Source organism: Microtus oregoni, unplaced genomic scaffold, assembly GCF_018167655.1.
Source record: "Microtus oregoni isolate MIOR12 unplaced genomic scaffold, Mior012 000014F_ref0000157, whole genome shotgun sequence".
Taxonomy (NCBI): Eukaryota; Metazoa; Chordata; class Mammalia; order Rodentia; family Cricetidae; genus Microtus; species Microtus oregoni.
In genome coordinates, this window is record NW_024543073.1 from 10607346 (window position 1) to 10626166 (window position 18821).

At 39.7% G+C, this 18821-nt stretch overlaps 1 protein-coding gene across 4 annotated transcripts in view; it reads left to right on the top strand.

Annotated features, from left to right (window-relative positions):
• The first annotated feature begins 256 nt into the window (after positions 1-256).
• Rnf180 (ring finger protein 180) overlaps positions 257-18821 on the top strand; it is a 150563-nt gene continuing 131998 nt past the window's right edge. The window contains exon 1 of one of the 4 annotated variants that reach the window (XM_041663756.1): positions 257-282. The gene's annotated coding sequence lies outside the window, so the exon portion shown is untranslated. Of the gene's footprint in view, positions 283-319; positions 476-602; positions 766-4278; positions 4408-18821 lie in introns of those variants that run through there. The other 3 variants (XM_041663754.1, XM_041663753.1, XM_041663755.1) reach the window with 3 other exon arrangements.

The window sequence follows — 18821 nt, forward strand, 5'->3', positions numbered from 1 at the left end:
GCGAGGTATATTTGGGGGTTTCCTACTTTCCCAAAACCAGTTTATCAAACATGCTTTGAAGATTAGGAATCTTAGTCTTTTGATCAGCTATTTTAATTGCTCTTAGTCAAAAGTTTATAGACTGACTAGTAAACATTCACTCCACAGGGCCCCTTCACTTCCTGAATAGCACTCATGATTTACCTCGTCACCAACTCACCTCTCAACTGTAATTTGCCTAGAGTCAGGTATCTTTAGCGGTTAACCTCGGTTGCGCATGGGTGGAACCCCAGTCACCAGAAGGTAAGCGACAGAGACACATCAGGAGGGAAAACTGAACCCAGGTTGTGGTGCCACCTTTAGAGTCAGGGATGCGGAGGGGTGGCCAGGACGTCTGGCGATTTTAAGCTGGGAACAGACCCAGTACAAAGCTTAGAGTCTGCACTCCAGAGGCGCTAGGTGAAGACGGGAGACTGCACAGACTTTTGTTGCTCGGGTAAGGGGCTGAGCAGAGGGGGAAACTTTCCCACGGCCCCTGTGGGCCGTGCGAGCGGGGCCTGCGCGGCCGGCGGGTCTACGCGGGGTCAGGCTCGGCGCCGCCCACGCGCGGCTCGTGGGAGAAGCGGAGCGGGCGCTCAGGCGGATGCTGGGCGCCGAATCCCAGGCCCTGGGGTCGGGCTGCGGGAGCTGCTCCAGCGCTTTCGGCGGGGTTTGTCTCCTGTCGCTTCCCGTCTCTGGAGCCGGCCTCGCCGTGGGTGCTGGGAGCCGGGCGGGGCGCGGACGCAGGTAAGAGCCGGCCTGGGCCTGGCGCGGCCCGGGGATCCCGGGCTGGACGCACCGCCGCCTCCCGCCGGCCTCAGGTGACAAGCAGAGGCTCAACTTTCGCACCTGATGGCCTGGCCGGGGCACCGGCGTGGTCCGGGTCTGGAGCCGGGTGGGGCGGCGGCGCCGGGGGCGTGGCGATAAGCCCGCCGGGTGGGAGCGGGGACTGCGCGTCCAGGGTGCCCGGCTGGTCTCCAAGCGCCTGGCCGAGGGCGCACACCCCCTTCGGTGCCCTGCTCCGCAGCGACCCACTTTCTTTTGTCTGGTGCATTTCTGTCCTGGCGTGCCTGCTGCTTTTGTTGCAGCCCTGAGTCGGGACTGTGCAGACTTTCTGCCAGGCTGAGGCGATGAGTGAGCTCTGAAGTGCATCTGGACCCTGGGGAGCCCAGGGTTCCCGGGGGGGGGAAGTTATTATGAGCTTGATAATTAGCAGTAACATGTGGTTATTACCTTGTGCTTTTCCAGATAACCCTCAATATTTTTGTAGCATCTAATAGTTTTAAGTGCACCTATAAGAGCGTTTATTAGGTAACTTCAAAGGAGCTTGGTGTGGGCAGGTTACTTATTATCCCATTTTATAGACCAGGCAGCTGGGGCACCCACGAAGAAAAGTGATTCTATCAAAAACGAAGCAGGCTTTGTGGGAGCTAGTATTAGAACTTGCCTGACAGAACTTTGCCTTGAATGATCCAGTTGCTCTCCCAGCCTCAGGCAAAATGTAGTGGTGAAAGACTGTGGGTTAGGCTTTGTGCTGGCTGGGTTTGTGTCAACTTGACACAAGCTAGAGTCGTTTTGAAAGAGGGAACTCAATTGAGAAAATGCCACCACCGGATTGGCCTGTGGGCAAGGCTGTGGTGCTTTTTCTCCGTTGATGATCGAAGGAAAAGGGCCCGGCCCATTGTGGATGGTGCCAGCCCTGGACTAGTGGTCCTCATGCAATAAGAAAAACTGAGCAAGCCAAAAGGAGAAAACCTGGCAGCAGCACCCCTCCACGGGGCCTCCGCTTCACTTCCTGCCTCCAGGTTCCAGCCTGGAGTTCCTGCCCTGACTTCCCTGGATGATGGACTAGAAGTTGTAAGATGAAATAAACCCTTTCCTCCCCGAGCTGCTTTTGATCATGGTGTTTCATCACAGCAATAGAAACCCTAAGACATTTTTACTCACTGTTAAAACTCTTTCTTTAAAAACTGAGTGGGGTCCTTTCAGACTCCTGCAATAGTATTCCTGAAATTTGCCCTTAGAACTCTGAATAGTTTCCATTGTTGAAAAGCACCAGAAGAGTCTTAAGATGGAGCGAAATACCTGTCTCTTGCCTATGTTCAATCTTTCCCTTTTTTGTTTAAGCGTAGTACCCCGGCAGCCCAGAGACACTTGGTGATGATCATGGCAGAGATCCTCAACATTAATAAAGGAGTATCATGGAGACAGGTTGCTAGTTTACCCTACTTATGAATAGTTGAACATTTTGGAGGAGCATCATTTCAGTGAAAACTAACATCCGCAGAAATTGCATGCATATTATATATTATTGTTTTCTTACCTTTTTCCACAGTTATCAACAGTTAACCAGGTTCTCTGGATTTTGCCTTTAAATTGTCTTGTCAATAGCTCTTTTGTTGCTCAAGTGTCCTCTCATTTAAATTTGTGTTTTCAAAATGATGTTTTTCATCTAAAAGTCAGACTTACTTTCTGTGTAGTGTTAGCTAGACCATTTAAGAGTACATCTGAAGGCAGTCTCCAAACGCTTTTTAATTAGTAAATCCCAAATATCAGGCAGGAATTCTTCCAGGCGAGTAATGCAGAGAATTAGTAATCATTTTAATAGTGCTCTCTGATATTTTATGACACTACTACATGTATAATAATACTTTGAAAAGTCATATACTGCCTTTTCAGCAAGGAGCATAATGCTAAACATTTTTACCTAAATTTTGCAAGCTAAGCCACACAAATTTTACAGGACAGTTTGACTAGTCTTAGCAATTCTCCTCCCTTTAGCGGCCTCCACTCAGGTGTCTGGGGGAAAAAGGATAGTTGGAGAATGAAGTCATACCTACAAGATCATTTGAGCTGGGCTCTGGTTCTCATCTTCACAGTGTGACTGTGCAGTTAGCATACATGCTATGTATGTGGTTGAAGCATTTAAAGAGATAGCCACCTATAGAGGGGAAGTGTTTACTAGAATAGGCCCACTGCTATTCAAAATGATTTTGAGTCCTTTTGCCATCAGTATAAAAGTGTTGTTACCTTTATAAGCGTTTTCTTTCGTATTTTGCTAAATCAAGAAACTAAACCTACCTGAGAACTGTTTTATCTGCTGAATTTGGAAGAATAGCTTTTGGCATGCCTGTCAGACTAAGGTCTACCTTCAGTATTCAACAACTGGTAACCGTGAAGACAATGTAAAGGAACAGCTTGAAAAAGAAGTTAGGCTTGGGGTGCAGATCAGTGTATGCTTATGGCCTGTGTGAACTCCCCAAGTTCAATCCTCTGAATAATTTCAGTGAAAAATTTCAGATGATGACAGTGTTAGAATGCAGTTGAAGCCTTCCTGGAAGGCTGTGCAGAAGGAGAAATGCTTACTTGTAGCTTAAATTCTGTACCCATGTGCACGTTTAAATTCTGTACCCATGTGTGTGTACATTTACATATTGTCAAATAGTTTGAGAAGAATTAATTTTCTTGCAGTGTCTTCTGGTTACTTTCTAGCAGGCTGACTTTTTTTTGTAAACATTAGAATTGAATTTGTTTGCATAGATCACATATCTTACCATAACAGTGTTAGGTTGAGAATGTATTCCATATAGGAGCTTAAACCTCACATCAATGAGACTATAATTTCTTGTAATAACCTAGGGCCTGAGTTTAGCTCCATATTTTATTTTCAGTCTAATACAAGGACAAAATGCTTCATATCTTAGGGCCTGGCACAGGAGCTCAATCTTGACAATGCGGTCTTGTGTTTGTGTTTTATTTAATACCTCTTAGCATATAGATATTTACTTTCTTAATTTTTCCAGGCTTGACATAGTTAGAAATATATTGTATGCATTATGTACTGCCCTGGTCCATTTGTGTTGCTATAACAAAATACCTGAAACTGGGTCATTGACGAAAAGTAGGATTTTATTTCTTACACTCGTGGCGAATGGGAGGCCAAGAGCAGGAGCTGGCAGATTTGCCATCTTGTGAGAGTTCAGGACCCTGGTTCTAAAGGAATGCTGTATTCTTGGCTGAAGGCGGAAGGATGGAAAAAGCGCTGAGCTAGTCCCCACCAGTCTTTTAACAAAACATAAGTTTGGGGGAAAAAAATCTTCCAAAACATAAAAGTGAGAAGGAAGTGAACTTCTGAAACAGATGGTTATTAAGTTGTAAATTGGGAGAGATTTCCTTATGTTAGCTCCTGCTGCATGGTATGGCGTGCTGATAAATACAGGCCCAGAGGCTCCATTCTGCCCCTGTTGTGAAGTTCTCTTTGCATGGGACCTCTTCCAATCTGGAAACTGGACTAGTAGCCTTGGCCTCTCAGCTACTGCTCTGTACTGTGGGAACGGCTCCATTATTGTTTATCTCCTGTGCTCCCAGGAAGTTCCAGGAAGCAACCAGGTAGCAGTGGGGCTTGTGGTGGGTAACAGAATGTTTGGAGACCCAGTACACAAAGAGCTCTGGTGATTGTAATTTGTTTTTTTTTATTTTTGTTTTAAATTATATCAGTTCTTCTCTGTCAAATGGATAGGCAAGCAAAAGGGTCAGGATGTCTCCAGTGCATAAGAAAGTGGAGAACCAGCTCACGATGACCTGTGAGATACAGTGAAAACAGTCTAACTGTTTTGTATATTGGGCACCTTGTAGGCAGGCCAAAGAGCTAGGCAGGTGAGTAGGAAAAGGGATTGTGATTTCTTCAAACTGATTTGTGTGATACCAAGTCTGGGCTGATGTCTCTCTGACTGAACTTAAAAAAGGCAAAGAAATAGACGAACAGAATAGACGAACAGAATAGACGAACCTCAGAAATACTGCAGGACAAAGAAAAAAAGAATTGTGATATGACATTAATTCCATAACTTGATTGAGAATGGCTTCTTAAATACTGTGCTGCAAGACAGTGGTGCCCAGTCTTCCCCGAGCTCCACAAAAAGCAGACCATTTACCTTCTCCATTGCTTTTGTAAGGAAGACATTTGGATATTGTTTTAAGAAATAAAAAAATTACTTTGAAAAATATTTTTTTAAAAATAAGTCAGTCTGATTTATAAGAGCACTACATGCTCTTACCCACAGTCTTCCCTCCCTCCTTCCCTCTCATAAGAACAGATCATGACATTATTATAATAAGTACAGTACTACACTAAAAAAAATAGCTACTTTTTAAAAGTAATACTAGCCTCTTCCTGTTTGATCTTTGAGGTTTTAGTTTAAAACAGATGGAAGACATACCACTTTCTGCCATTGCAAATTGAAGAATAAAATAATTTGTATTTTCTGATGATAATTTAATGGAATTGTAAATAATTTTAATATATTCAGTAGCATGTAGTCATAAGAACACAGAATGTCATGAAACTCAGACTTTGTATTTTAATGGTGTCTCTAAAAAAGTCATTCTCTGTAGTTCTTTATGGGACAAATGAGATCAGCTTATTTGGTGATATTTGCTGACTTTGTTCTGGTGATGCCAATAAATGGTAGTAATAAAGTACTTTAAGCCGTCTAAGGACAGGATGGCTTTGTTTTTGTCCCGTGTGAGCTTGCTTTGTGATTCATTCATTAATTATACTGTCCAGCACTAAACTGTCCTATAGGACAGTCAGCCCTCAGGTTCACCGAGTTTCATAGTTTTAGATTCATCCAAAGTGTTAGGGGAAAACGTGTCTATTTTGAACTGCTCCAAACTTTTCTTGTCATTATTCATTAAGCTATATAGTTTCACGAATATTCATATAACATTGGCATGGTTCCAATATTATAAGTAACCTATAGATTATTTATCATACACAAGAGTAGGTGTGTAGATTATATAAACTGTGATAGCATTTTAGGTGAGTGAGTGTTTGGTACCTGCTAGGGGCACTGGAATCAATTTCCTTCAAATACCAAAGGGTGAAACTACTGGGGAATTTGCCTTTCATCAGAAAAGGCAAACACGGAAGACGTAGTTAGCAGTGTGATCAGCATTTAGAAAGAAAACCAGGAATGACATTTAAGAAAATAAGAGAAGGTGATACATGAGTCTAGGAAGATCCATCCCTAACAGAAAGATGAGACTTGAAGCCTGTGACAGAACTCTTGAGTAGAGGCTTCTGAGGATCCAGGGGTTGCAGCAGAAGGGAGCGGGTAGAAGGGAAGAAGTGAAGGAAGGCTAAATTGCTGAGCTACAGAGCAGGTGGCTGCCAACCAGGGGCAGCTCCTACCTCATCAGCAGAGAACTGGAAAGTGTCTGGAGGAGCAAAAGATGCATTTTGCATCTTAAAGAGGGATGCCAAGTTCAGTGTGGAGAATTAAATTGCTTCAGATTTCATAAAACAAAGCTTTGATGACTGCAACCTGAATTTATGACCTTGTGAGCATGCACATTTGCTTGTTCATGGCATGCATGGGCCGAAAGTTCTTCTTTGATCTGGCCAAAGAGAGCCATTTACTCCACTGTACCTTTTTGAAATGAGGAAGCTCTAACCTCTGTCCGCCTTGATCCTTTCTCTCTTCTCTGTCCTTTCCCTTCAGGGTGCTTAAAAGCCCTTTACTGACATTCTCACACCAGACCCTAAGAATGATGGTTATAGTTCTGAGTGGCTTGGCTTATGATTGGAATTAGGTTTTCTTGCAGAGGCTAACAGAAGTGAAAGCTTCTGGATATGATGATGTGAAAGATTAAACTACAAACAATGACCATCATTCTAGACATTTGATATGTACCATGAAGATGACTAGTTAATTTACAGTAAGGGAGGAGATAGCCTGGGAGCCAAGAAGAACACGGTGTAGGAGGGAGGAAATAGGGAACATAGATATATGACATAAAAATCTACTTTGATAAGGCAGTGGGGTTGTTTAGGAACTTAAATTTTAGTGTCCATGTCTACAAAAGATGAAGCTTTGGGTAAAGATTATGCTGAGACTCCTAATTAAAGCCCAGACAATGGAGGGCAACATTCTCATTGGAACAGTAGATTCGGGTGCGAAAGTAATCAACAGATCAACAAGGATTATAAGGGAGTTTGTGTTGGCCTAGAAGTTAAGAAATATATCATCTGAATATTCTGTGTATCAAGTTTGTTTTTAAATCTCTTGTATAAAATTTAAATTACACATAAAAATGAGTTCTGTATAAATCCACCATCTTTAATAGTTTCTTTTTTCATTATATATAATTTGTTTCTACATTATTTACTTTCTTCTGAAAATACTTGAATATTTACCTCCATTCTAAGATCCTTAAAGATCAGACTGACAGTGTTGTATGTTGTGCCCAACAAGATTAGCAGTTTTTATTGTCATCCACTACATAGTTTATGTATGATATTCTCCAGTTGTGAAAAATACCTATTTTTAGAGTTGAATGAAAGACTCAAAATATAGACTCTGAGTTTGATAGCTCTCTTTATCCCCTTCTCTGTGTGTCTATCTGTCTTGCATTCACATTTTTCTGTCACTTGATTGTTTTAATATGTGTATTACAAGTTGAAATATAATTATATATTCATGGAATCCAAAATCATATGATAATGACTATGCACATAATAAATGTTACATATATATGACATGTAGGTCATAGAACATATACTGCGTAGATGTGCATTCACACAATATCCTATTGATAACTCTATTCATGGGGCTACGCAACAACTATAAAAAAATATTTTCTTCCTGTCTATATCCTTTCACTAATAGGTATCTTACACCTCAAGTTTCTCTTTCTTTAAAAAAAAAATCTATTTTTGAGGAAAAGAATATCCAACATCTTTTTTCTTACAGAATATCCTACATTCTGGATTTGGGTTATGGTGACATTTAGCACATCTCTCTGTTCCTCAGATGGTATGAAAAGTAGTTGTCATATATGTGCAATGCTTAAGTTGGCTTAGGTTTATTTACTCTTTTAAAGGGTTTTTCATGAATGGTGCTGAATCCTTCTTTTTTGTAGCCCCATGAGGATTGGATTCTATGGTCAAACTGGTCTCTGTTGACATAGCCCCAGGAGGCATGTGAGGATTGGGCTTAAGACCAAATTGGTCTCTGTGGAAGATCTAATTCCTGTTATCTTAGAACATGACTGTATCTGAATATATGACCTTTAAAAAGCTGATTGCATTGAGATTTGTTTTGTAGTGTGGCCCTATTCCAATCTAGTATATTTATGGAAAAATTTTGTGTACATAAATGGATGGTATAGGTATGCAAACACAGCTAGTTCAAGTGACGCCAGACAGATATCAGTTTGGCTTATGCATAAGTTCAAATGAGATAGTATCTGATAAGTTTACCTCCCCTTTCACTGATCCAAAAGGAAACAATAACTCTAGTTGCCTTCAGCTTGGCAACGTTTAGTGTTGGTTGTGTATCAGAAATCTTGTTGTATTGCAAGGTACTACACACATGCTTATGCTCCTTTTTGGGGAGTACAATAGTATACGTTAGTGTGGAAGCTGGTGGCTCGGTGATGTGAGCACTGACCAGCAGCCTAGGGAACAGACAATCTGCTCAAAGCTAAAGGTTAGGGAAAAGCAGAGTGAGCAATAGTAGTTCTTTCAACTCTCTTGTGGAAAGATGGTGGAATTAATAGATAACACATGCTCAGGGCTCATCTACTTTTGAAAAGAAGACTCTGTCTCAGTAAAGAGATACCATGGCCACAGCAATTTTTATAAAGGGAAATATTTCATTGTGGTGGCTAACTTACATTTCAGAGATTCAGTCCATTATTATTATGGTGGGAAGCAAGGCAGCGTGCAGGCAGCCATGGTGCTCGAGAAGGAGCCAAGAGTTCTTATGTCTTGACTCATGGGCAACAGGAATTTGTCTGAGGCACTCGGTGGTATCTTAAGCAGAGGAGACCTCAGAGCCCACCCCACAGTGACATAATTCCTCCAACAAGACTACACCTCCTAATAGTGCCACTTCCAATGAGTTTATAGGAGCCAGTTACATTCAAATTACCACAGACTACATTATCTAGAAATATCTTCAAAAATAAAAAAAAATCTTTTGTTCTGTTTATTCAAAAAAGTTTCCTTACAGCTATTTTCTTTGTTCTGAGAAAAGGAATGCTAAAGCAGGAGCAATGCTTAACTGTACTCCTGCCTTCTCATCAGAATCTCCCGGACCCATGGAAGATAATATATTCATTGAATGTAAGAGTGGCAAATTTCAAATAACTATTAACTTTTGGCAAAAACCATTCTTCCTATCATTTTGGTATATGTAATATAGAGTAAATACGCTTTAGCCCTTATCTCTCTAAGAAATCACACACACACACACACACACACACACACGTTGAGAGAAAACATTTTATTTCACACTTAGGTCTACATTTGGTTATTTTCCTGTTAGAGCCTTTAAATTGTTTGTCTACTATCTCATACTCAATAGCTTAAACCTGTATTATCCTTGTATGCTGTCAGAGTACACATCTTTAATATTCTTTGTATGCCTTGACAAGGCAATAGTTGCTGAGGAAATATGTATTGAATGGATAATTACTTGTGGCTTAAAAGCATAGCTTAAAATTATCCATATTCAGCTTTTTGATGAACCTCCATACCAATTTCCATAGTGGATGTACCAGTTTTCACTCTCAGTTCGCAATAGTATTCTTCTTTCTCTCAGTCATTGCCTGCATGGACTGTCTTTTGTTTCTTGATCACAGCCATTCTAACTTGAGTAAGAATTGTTATGTAGATCATTGTATCACTTACCCTTCCTCAGAGGGGCATCTTTCAGCAGATGGGAATTGACATAGAGATCCACAACTGGACACTGTGCAAAGAGTGAGAGACAGTGGGACACTGAGTTCTAAATGAGATGTTTGTATTAAACCCCTCCCTTAAAGGCCCAGTGATCTGTAAGAACCAGAGATGGTAGGTGAAAGAAACATCACCTTCCAGACACGACATGATTTGTATAGACATAATGAGCTCATAGAGACTGTGTCAGCACACTCAAGACCTACACATGTTCAAACCAGACTAAGTCCCAGCACTGAGAAGGGGAAATGAACACCAAGTCCATCCTAAGAGGATTCTATTTGCACAAACCTGTTAGAAAAGGGGAAATCAGTTTTCTCAGGCTCCATGGCAACACAAAACTGGATTCCTGTGATATTTTGTGTGTTTTTGTCTTGTTTTTGTTGTTTTATTTCGTTGATGTTTTTGTTGTTTGGATTCTTTTTTTTTTTTTTTTTGAGATAGGGGAAAACAACATGCATGTTGGGTTGGGAGGTGAGGAAGATGTAGAAGGAGTTGGGAAGGGGAAGAGACCATGGTCAAACTATATTATATAAGAAAGTTTTAGTGAAAAAATAAAATTCATTTTTCCCCAGGAAATAACACCGAATTTCTTTTTGTGTTTTGTTTGCTTGTTTTCTTTTTCTTTATTTTGTTGTTTTTTTCTTTTTTGGTTTTTTGAGACAGGGTTTCTCTATAGTTTCTCTGGAACTAGCTCTTGTAGACCAGACTGGCCATGAACTCATAGAGATCTACCAGCCTCTGCCTCTTAAGTGCTGGGATTAAAGGTGTGTGCCACCACTGCCTGGCTTTTTTTGTTTTCTTACTTTAAGACAGAGTTTCTCTGTCTAGTTATGGCTGTTCTGGAACTTACTCTGTAAACCAGGTTGGCTTCAAACTCAGAGATCCACCTGCTTCTGCCTCCCAAGTGTGTGTGTGTAATGCCAGTTACAATATGGAATAAAACTCAGGTTTTATTGCAGTGTAAATCCAATATCCAAGAAGCAAACTTGGCTCTTTTTGGAGGCATAGTATTTTGAACAGAAGTATAAATACTCTGGTATCAGTGGGCTTTCTTCAACACTTTCAGAAAATGAGCCTAAAATTCTGAGTTTTCAAAATAACTTCTTACAACATTTTCATTTTGTTTTGTTCTAGATTTTATTGTTTTTCATTACTCCAGTGTTTATATCTCATATTCGCTCATTTAACAAGTGTATCCTTTGCTTTACATTTCTTTGACCACCTTTAAGTCAAAGGCAATACTTCCTAAATGAAAATATTTAAATACTGGGAACAAGAAAAACCCTGAATTTATTAGAAGGACAGTATTTCAATTAAAAACATCTGAAACTGTACAAGAATTTTGCCTAGCATTGTGGTGTGGGAGGTCCTTATGTCTACATGTTGCTTTTATTGGTTAATGAATATATAGGCTTTGAGTCTATAGTAGAACAGGGCAGGTCAGAGCTAGGCGGGGAAAGCTAAACTGAATGCTGGGAGAAAGAAGGTGGAGTCAGAGAAAAGCCATATAGTCCTGCCAGAGACAGACTCTGGAACTTTACCCGGTAAGCCTCATGGTGATACACAGATTAGTGGAGATGGGTTAGTTTAGGATCTAAGACCTAGCCAACAAGAAGCTAGAGCTAATAGGCCAAGCAGCAATTTAAATAATACAGTTTCTGTGTGATTATGCCGTGAACAAACAAACAGCCCTTTCTACTACAGTGTAGCATTTCATCGTAGAGTTTTAGGCATGGAATTTTTGTTCATTTACAGAAAAGGAATTTCAGAATACAAAGGTATTTTTCCATATGACACAGTTATTGTCTTCCTGTTTATGTGACTCTAAACTTAATAGCTGTCAAGATAAATTCTTCTGAAATTTTAAAAAGTTGTAACAGGCCATTAGCTATCATCAATAAATAGCATTGACTGCATTAAAATGTAGCCCTCAAAACAAAACTTGTGAGATTATCCTATAGTAACGTTATATATTGGGTGGGACATCCCTCACAGGCTCATGTATGAAAGACTAGGTCCTCGGTTGGTGCTACTGTTTGGAGAGATAGTAGACACGTAAGTGCATGAGGTATAGCTGGAGTGCACACAAATACAAGTTTACACACATGAGTTTCAAAGACATATTTCAGACTTGATTAATTTTCCCTCTAATTTGTATACCTTGCTTCCACATAAAACGTAGTCTGTGAAATGTGAGTATGTGGTTCATAGTCACCGAGTAATTTCACTCTTCATTCAGATCCAATTCTTTTGCCAAGGTGTAGCAGCAGGGGAAATGGATAAAACTAACCAGCGTGTGAAACTTGCAATGTTTTCATTTCTTCAGTGATATTTCATAATCCCTAAAGGGATCGCCTGGTTTGAAAGAGAGGAGGGGGCTGCAGTGCCTGGAGTGCCTGGGCTGCAGCTGGGGTGATCTGCTAGAATTAAGGAGTGGTATTCAGTGTCAGTTGAAGTATGTAGTTTAAGACCATATTGGACAGAGTAAGAAATTCATGGTAGTTACAAGTGTCAGATTCATATAATATTCTCTCATTGTCTTAGCTTCATTTCTTGTTGCTATGACAAGCACCCCAACAAAATCAACTTGAAGGAAATAAGGTTTATTTTGGTGTACAGTTCCAGAGAGGTGCAGTCTATCATACCATGAAAAGCACAGCAGAAGGCAGGGAGCATATGGAAGCAAGAGCAGGAGGCTAGCTGATCCCATTGCATCCACATCCATAAAGCAGAAGGAGAAGAGAAAATAGGGTCATGCTTTAAGGCCTGAAGGCCTATCCCCAGTGGCCTACTTCATCAAGTGGTCACCCCTTAAAGGTTCCACAACCTTCCCAAACACCACCACCAGCTGGGTACCAAATGTTCAACACATGAGCCGATCAGGAACATTTCATATCCAAAGCACCACATCATTAAGGTTAGGTGTGAATTGTATAATGCCTTGAGGGGTTCCAGAGAGATAGCTGGGGAGTAGAAGTAACTCTAATGGAATATGGTAGATTGGGTTTGGTTTGGTGTTTCTTCAACTGGGGTACTTTCTAAGAAACTATTACTGTGGAATACCTTAAGATTGCCTTTGTCGGTTTCAAACCCAGACATGTTTAACCTCAACAATTACTGAAGAAGATTAAGGTCTCTGTGATTCAGGATTTAGATGGTTTTAGAGTTCATAAATTAGAGGCTTTAGTCACCACAGCTCCTGTGCGTAGAATTGTAAAGCCGGTGAAATGGAAATAACCCAGTTCGTCCTCCTGAAGTGCAGATGAAGTACTTGATATCTTTGACTTAGTGAAGCCAATGTAAAGGGAGCTTAGGTATCAAGCCAGCGCATACTAAATAACACATGTGCTAAGCTATTTATTGACCTAAGTAGGAGCCATCGATTCCAAAAGCTAGACATAACTGAGAAGGTACCTTAGGCTCTGTACAGTAGAGAATAACTTTTGTGGTTCAAAAACCCATTTATAATTATAACTTTGGAAGCCAATTCATGTACATCTATGTAATATAGCACAGATCACCAGTTTTGGTTTTGTTAATTCGTGGCTGTGGTTACTTAGATTGAGGCGCTATGTATTGCAATTCTGTGATCAAAACAGACACCAGGGTTCAAGAGCAGTAGGGTGTGCTGATATTCTATTCGTTTTACAAAATGACCTTATCTGTAGACCCATTCCCAACAGAGTTACTGTGTATGATGTTCTGTCCAGTAAACAGCCACTGGTTCAGAAGCCCACATTGCAATGCAGTTGTGGGCTACCAGTTAAGTTCATGCATCCATATAGTGAGATTTCATGAACATCAAAAAAAGAAATAATACTTCTTAATATCTACAGAGGGAATATTTCTTCTCATTTCATAGAGACTTTCCATTTAACCTTTAGGTGGTTGAATAGCCTACAGAATAATGCCTATAAGTATATCATCATGCTTGTAAGCAAAAATAAATATATTAAGCAGTTTAAAAACAAAAATTGATTAGCCATGGTTTTGTATATCTGGAGTCTTGTCTACAGTGGAGGATAAGGGTGGAGACTTGAGTTCAGAAGTTCAAAACTAGCATGAACATCACAGCAAAGCAAAGAAAACCCTCAAAAACTCAACAGCAAAAAAAAAAAATGTGGTATTCTTCTGTAGAGTTCTGAACTAAGTAAGTCACTTAGCCATACTGTTTTCTAAGTTGCTGTGCGTCCCGCTTTTCATATTCATGCCATTTTACCTCGCTTGGCTTTAATGTTATTCTTACAGAACTGTATTGATGAGAAGGAAATTCCAAATTCCTTCATATGAAATTATACCTGTGCCAATGTTGATATTTTGCCATATAGAATATTAATAGTCAAAGGTAGACAAAGACTTCAACTTCTTCATAGGACTTGTAATTGCAGTGCTCAGTGCTACAGATAATTACAGCCTACGCTATTATTAATGTTTTTCATAGGGGCTTATTTGTCCTCCTTAAACATTTTAAAGGATATAATTGGGCAATGAAATTTGCGTAGGTAATATTTGGGGGTTCTGTGCTTTGCGTTAAGTATCAGTTCTCAAAATGTGTTGCTAAGACCCATGTAAGAAGCCAGGTAATGTTGAGGTGTGGTTTGCCCTTTTCACCATTGCGTTATCACTGAGACACAAAGGCAATAGTGGTAAATGGAGCCACGGGCTGATAGTCCTTTTATTCTTCACTGCCACGGGTGTGCAGTTAGAAATGCATAAAACCATAAATATCTGAAACCACAAATATCTTTATTCCTAAATATTTTTATGAAAAAGGAAGGAAGAACTTAACAAAGCCTGTCTGCATTCTATTGAAAGCTGATCAGACTCTTGAAGAAAAGCCATGTGTTTCAGTGGAGAACTATTATACAGCTTCCCTATAGCGAAACATGCTTATTAAAATGTATCACAGGTTACATGTGTTTAGATACAGACATTTCCATACTTGTTACATGGGACAAAATTTGATCTCCAAGTTAAAACAAGTCTAGAAAACTTGGACCCATCACTTTGACTTTATTGCCTTTACTGTTGCCCTGTAACTATATAGTATTATTACTGAGGTGGATGGTAATTTTCATGACTGGGATTTTTCAGTATTATACCACTGACATATTCAGTATGTGAGAGTTGTAACTAAGTGAAATAATGTTTCACAAATGTAAAGTGCATTCAAGAAGTGTCAAACATTATAGCAGTGTAACGACAGGTAGTGAAGTAAACAAGTACCAATGTGTGTATGAGTATGAGTACTCACTATTGAGAAAACCATTAGGTCGTGTGGACTGCTACCCAAATGTTTAGATAAGTTATTTACATAGTTCGCTGACTTGCTTAAGCCCATACTAGCATCTCAGGCGTTGAGTTGGAGATGGATTTGAAGTGTATCCAACACATAAGTTATTCAAGTCTGTTCAAAGACTACCCACTTTGTTAATAAGTTGGGTTTTAACGTTTCAGCCTTTCGTTTTTTAACGTAAGTTACTGGCCAGAAGCCATCTCACTTTGATAAATAGATTGCTAGTAGATAACCATCTGTTGCTTCCCCTTTCAAGTTCAGGTAAGTATAAACACAGCTGTACATCTTTCTACTATGCTTCTTTGTCCATAGCTGAAAGACTTCAGTTTAGGTCTTCCCACTGATTGGTCAAACATAATTAATAATTAACAGTGGAAAAAGAAGTTTAAGGAGCAATGTGGCATGGCAACCCAGAGGAGTAAATCAACCCTTATCAGAGATGCTTGCTTTCTTCAGCAGAAGGTGGTAAAGATACAGACCAAAAATAATCAAATTGAGAAGGATTAGGGACCATAGGATGCTCAGCTCTAAATGGGGCATTCATATCACACTCTTCCTCCCCAGGGATCATCACAGAAGAAGGGAGAGAAAGATGTAAGTGTTAGGCTGGTGGATGACAAGGAAATAGTGCTTTCCAGACACAGCAAGGCTATTGCACCTAGACTCCACAGCAGTTGTGGTAGCAGTCACAAGACTAGTGCAGGTCTAAACCAGACAAAATCCCAGCCTGGAAAGCTGGGTGGGCATGAAGTTCTCCCCTCCCTAAGGAACTATTGGCCACTGAAAGCTGCTAAGAGAGAGGGTCAGTTTCCTTTAAAGAGGAGTCCCTGGTAGGTCTGCCAAGCTCCAGTGGAAGGCCACACATTCACAAGTGTATGGACAGCACAAATTGGAGTTGATGGAAAAAATAAGACAATAGGGAAGGGAAAACAGATCTGGGAGGACTGGGGAGGAAGGTAAATATTGAAACACATTGTATAAAATTCTCAAATAATTAGTGAAAAGATAACAAACCAATATAGGCTTTTACAATTTTTGACACTTTCAGATCCATGTGTTTATATTATTTTTAAACAGATCATCTTGATTCCATTAAAAGATAAAAAGGTGTGTGAAGAGCTCTCGTCTGTATATTGTTTGTCTGATTTCAATAGATATTTGCTGTGAATTTTGAGGTTCAGATACTACATTTAATTGTTGGCTGTGGAATGAGAAGAATATGCTTTTTAGCAACTCGATAAGAAAAACAGAAATAAGAATGATAGCACTTGGTTGCTCCCTTGAAGATGTGTACAGAAGACAGAGGAAGAGGAATTGAATGTCCCGAGAGTCCATCCTACAATTAAAATTGAACTCATCTGTAAAAGATGAGAACTGCTGGCTCACAGATGCCAAGGGGAAGAAAACGTTATAACAGGAAGAGATTAGAAGCTAGAAAGGCACAGTTTCTCGGAAACTGTGCAAACATTTGTATTCAAAAAATGTGTAGCCAAAGTAAGGAGAGCAGTAAGAGAGAATTACACAAATGTATCAAGAGTTAATTGGTAACAATATGGTGACTATTATTTTGACTTTATACTTTTCACAATTTTTTTAGATTAAAGATAATTTTAAATTAAAACTTGAATTGCAAAATATAGATTCACAGAGAGGAGGGGCAGACAAGAACTTCTAACCAAAGAGCTATTGACAAATAATAGCTGTCAAGAGAGTTGTATCCCACCTTTTAACTTTGTGACATGATCATCTTCAAAGTCCATACCCTAGAATTGTGTAACCCAGTTATATAATATAATCCCACAATGTTAAATTTATGATGATAGAGAACACATCAAATGTGGAGAACACAAGTCAAATAATCCCAAGATAACTCCAAATAGAGTATTAAAAGGGAACTCATGGATCACAGCGAGGAAATAGGAATGGAGTCTGATATCCATGTATGGCTCGCAGGAAAAAGAGACCAAGTGAGGCAGAACTGCAGCTTTTTGGTACCTAAAGTCATACCCCCAACCTGATCCAGCCTCCTAAAGAACATGGGCTGAAGGAAGTTGTTCATAAATCCCCTTTATGTCTAAATAAGAGTGTTCCAAACCCAATACAAAACTATATACAATAAGAACAGATATCAAGTATAAAAATTAGAATTACAACCAGCATAAACAATATGAAGCAAAGAGCATATGCTAGATGTTTTAATAATCATTTTATTCTAAGGACTCTAATTTTTTTTTTAATTAGAAATGATCGTCTAGATCGTAAGAGGAAGGTAACTATGACTATCTAATCTCCAACCCCATCAAAGGCCTGAGAAGGGAGATAATATTCCTAGAGTAAACAGGAAGTGCAATCAAGTAGCTTCCAAAATGTGGAAAATGTCATCTTCCAGATGACAAACACAACTGGATACCTGAGCAATCACCCAAAGTCTCATTTGCAATGTTGGAGCAACCAACTTTAGCTAAGGCCTAGCGTAACTGACAGACCATTTTCATAGGCAGGAGATTTTTTCAGAACCGTCTTACCCTGTCTTGGCAAGGTTTGGCAGTCTTTTTACTTGTATCCTGCTTCTCCAGTCCAGACAACATGCATCTTGTCAGTTGCATGCACGGGCAGTTCTTGCCCAAAGGCCAGTTTTTTATTGAAAAAAATATGCAATATATTTTGATTATGCTTTCTTCATCCCAGTTTCTCCCAGATCCTCTCCACACCCTTACCCATCCAATTTTATGTTTGTCTCTTTTTCAAAAACAAAAATAAACAAATAAAAAGCTACAAAACAACCCTACAAAAATGAAAATCAAAATGAACAATGAATGTTTATAATTATTTGCCATGATTCTTTTTTGAAAAAGTCATATTTATTTATTTATTTACTTATTTTATGTGTGTAAAGGGAGGATTCACCTGCCACAGTGCTTTTATGGAGGTCAGAGAACAACTTGCAGGGGTTATTCTCTTTCTATCATGTGGATATCCTGCATCAAATAGGTCTTTAGCATTGGAAGCATCTATCCACTGAGCATTCCACTCAAGATTCTTAAAAACACTGTAATGACTTAGATTTTTCTCTTGAGCTTTAGCTTTAAAAAAAAATCATTAGTGGGAGACATAAAGCATCCTAGAAAACAAGCTGGTAATCATTACATAATGCATTATAATCAAAATTAAATGAATTTTCTATGTCAGACATTTTTTAATAAAGTGCTCTTTACTTAAGACATGCTAACTAGTACATAGGTACCTGTTTCATCTCACAAAACCTGCTGTTGAAGTCATCCCAAAAGCTTCACTAGGGTGTTTTTCACAGAGGAGTGTCCGTCAGTGTTGCTATTGCAATTCCGGAGAAACTAGCTCCAGATTCAGGTGCACTGAACTCTCCTGCCTCAATTTGGGACTTACAGAATGCTACAACTTCACTCACGATGGGCAATGAGAGGAAATCATGCTGTACCTAGACTGGAGGAATAGGCATGTCCACCCACTCAAGTGGCCTAGGAAAGGTATTTATCTATGGAAGATGTAAAGAATTCTGGCTTAGAGCCAGGACCAGATTTTTAAGTGTTTTGGGTGCCAACCAAAACACCTTTATTAGTGTTGGGGGGTGTTGAAAGTTTGTGCATCGGTTTGATCCTGCTGTTAAATCCTGTAGCCGGCTGTGTGTGGCAAAGAGCACTCAGACACTGATTTGGGGTCAGGACACAGGGTGGGGAGCAGCGGTCTCTAGCACCACAGTAACCAATGTTTTTTCATTCTCTA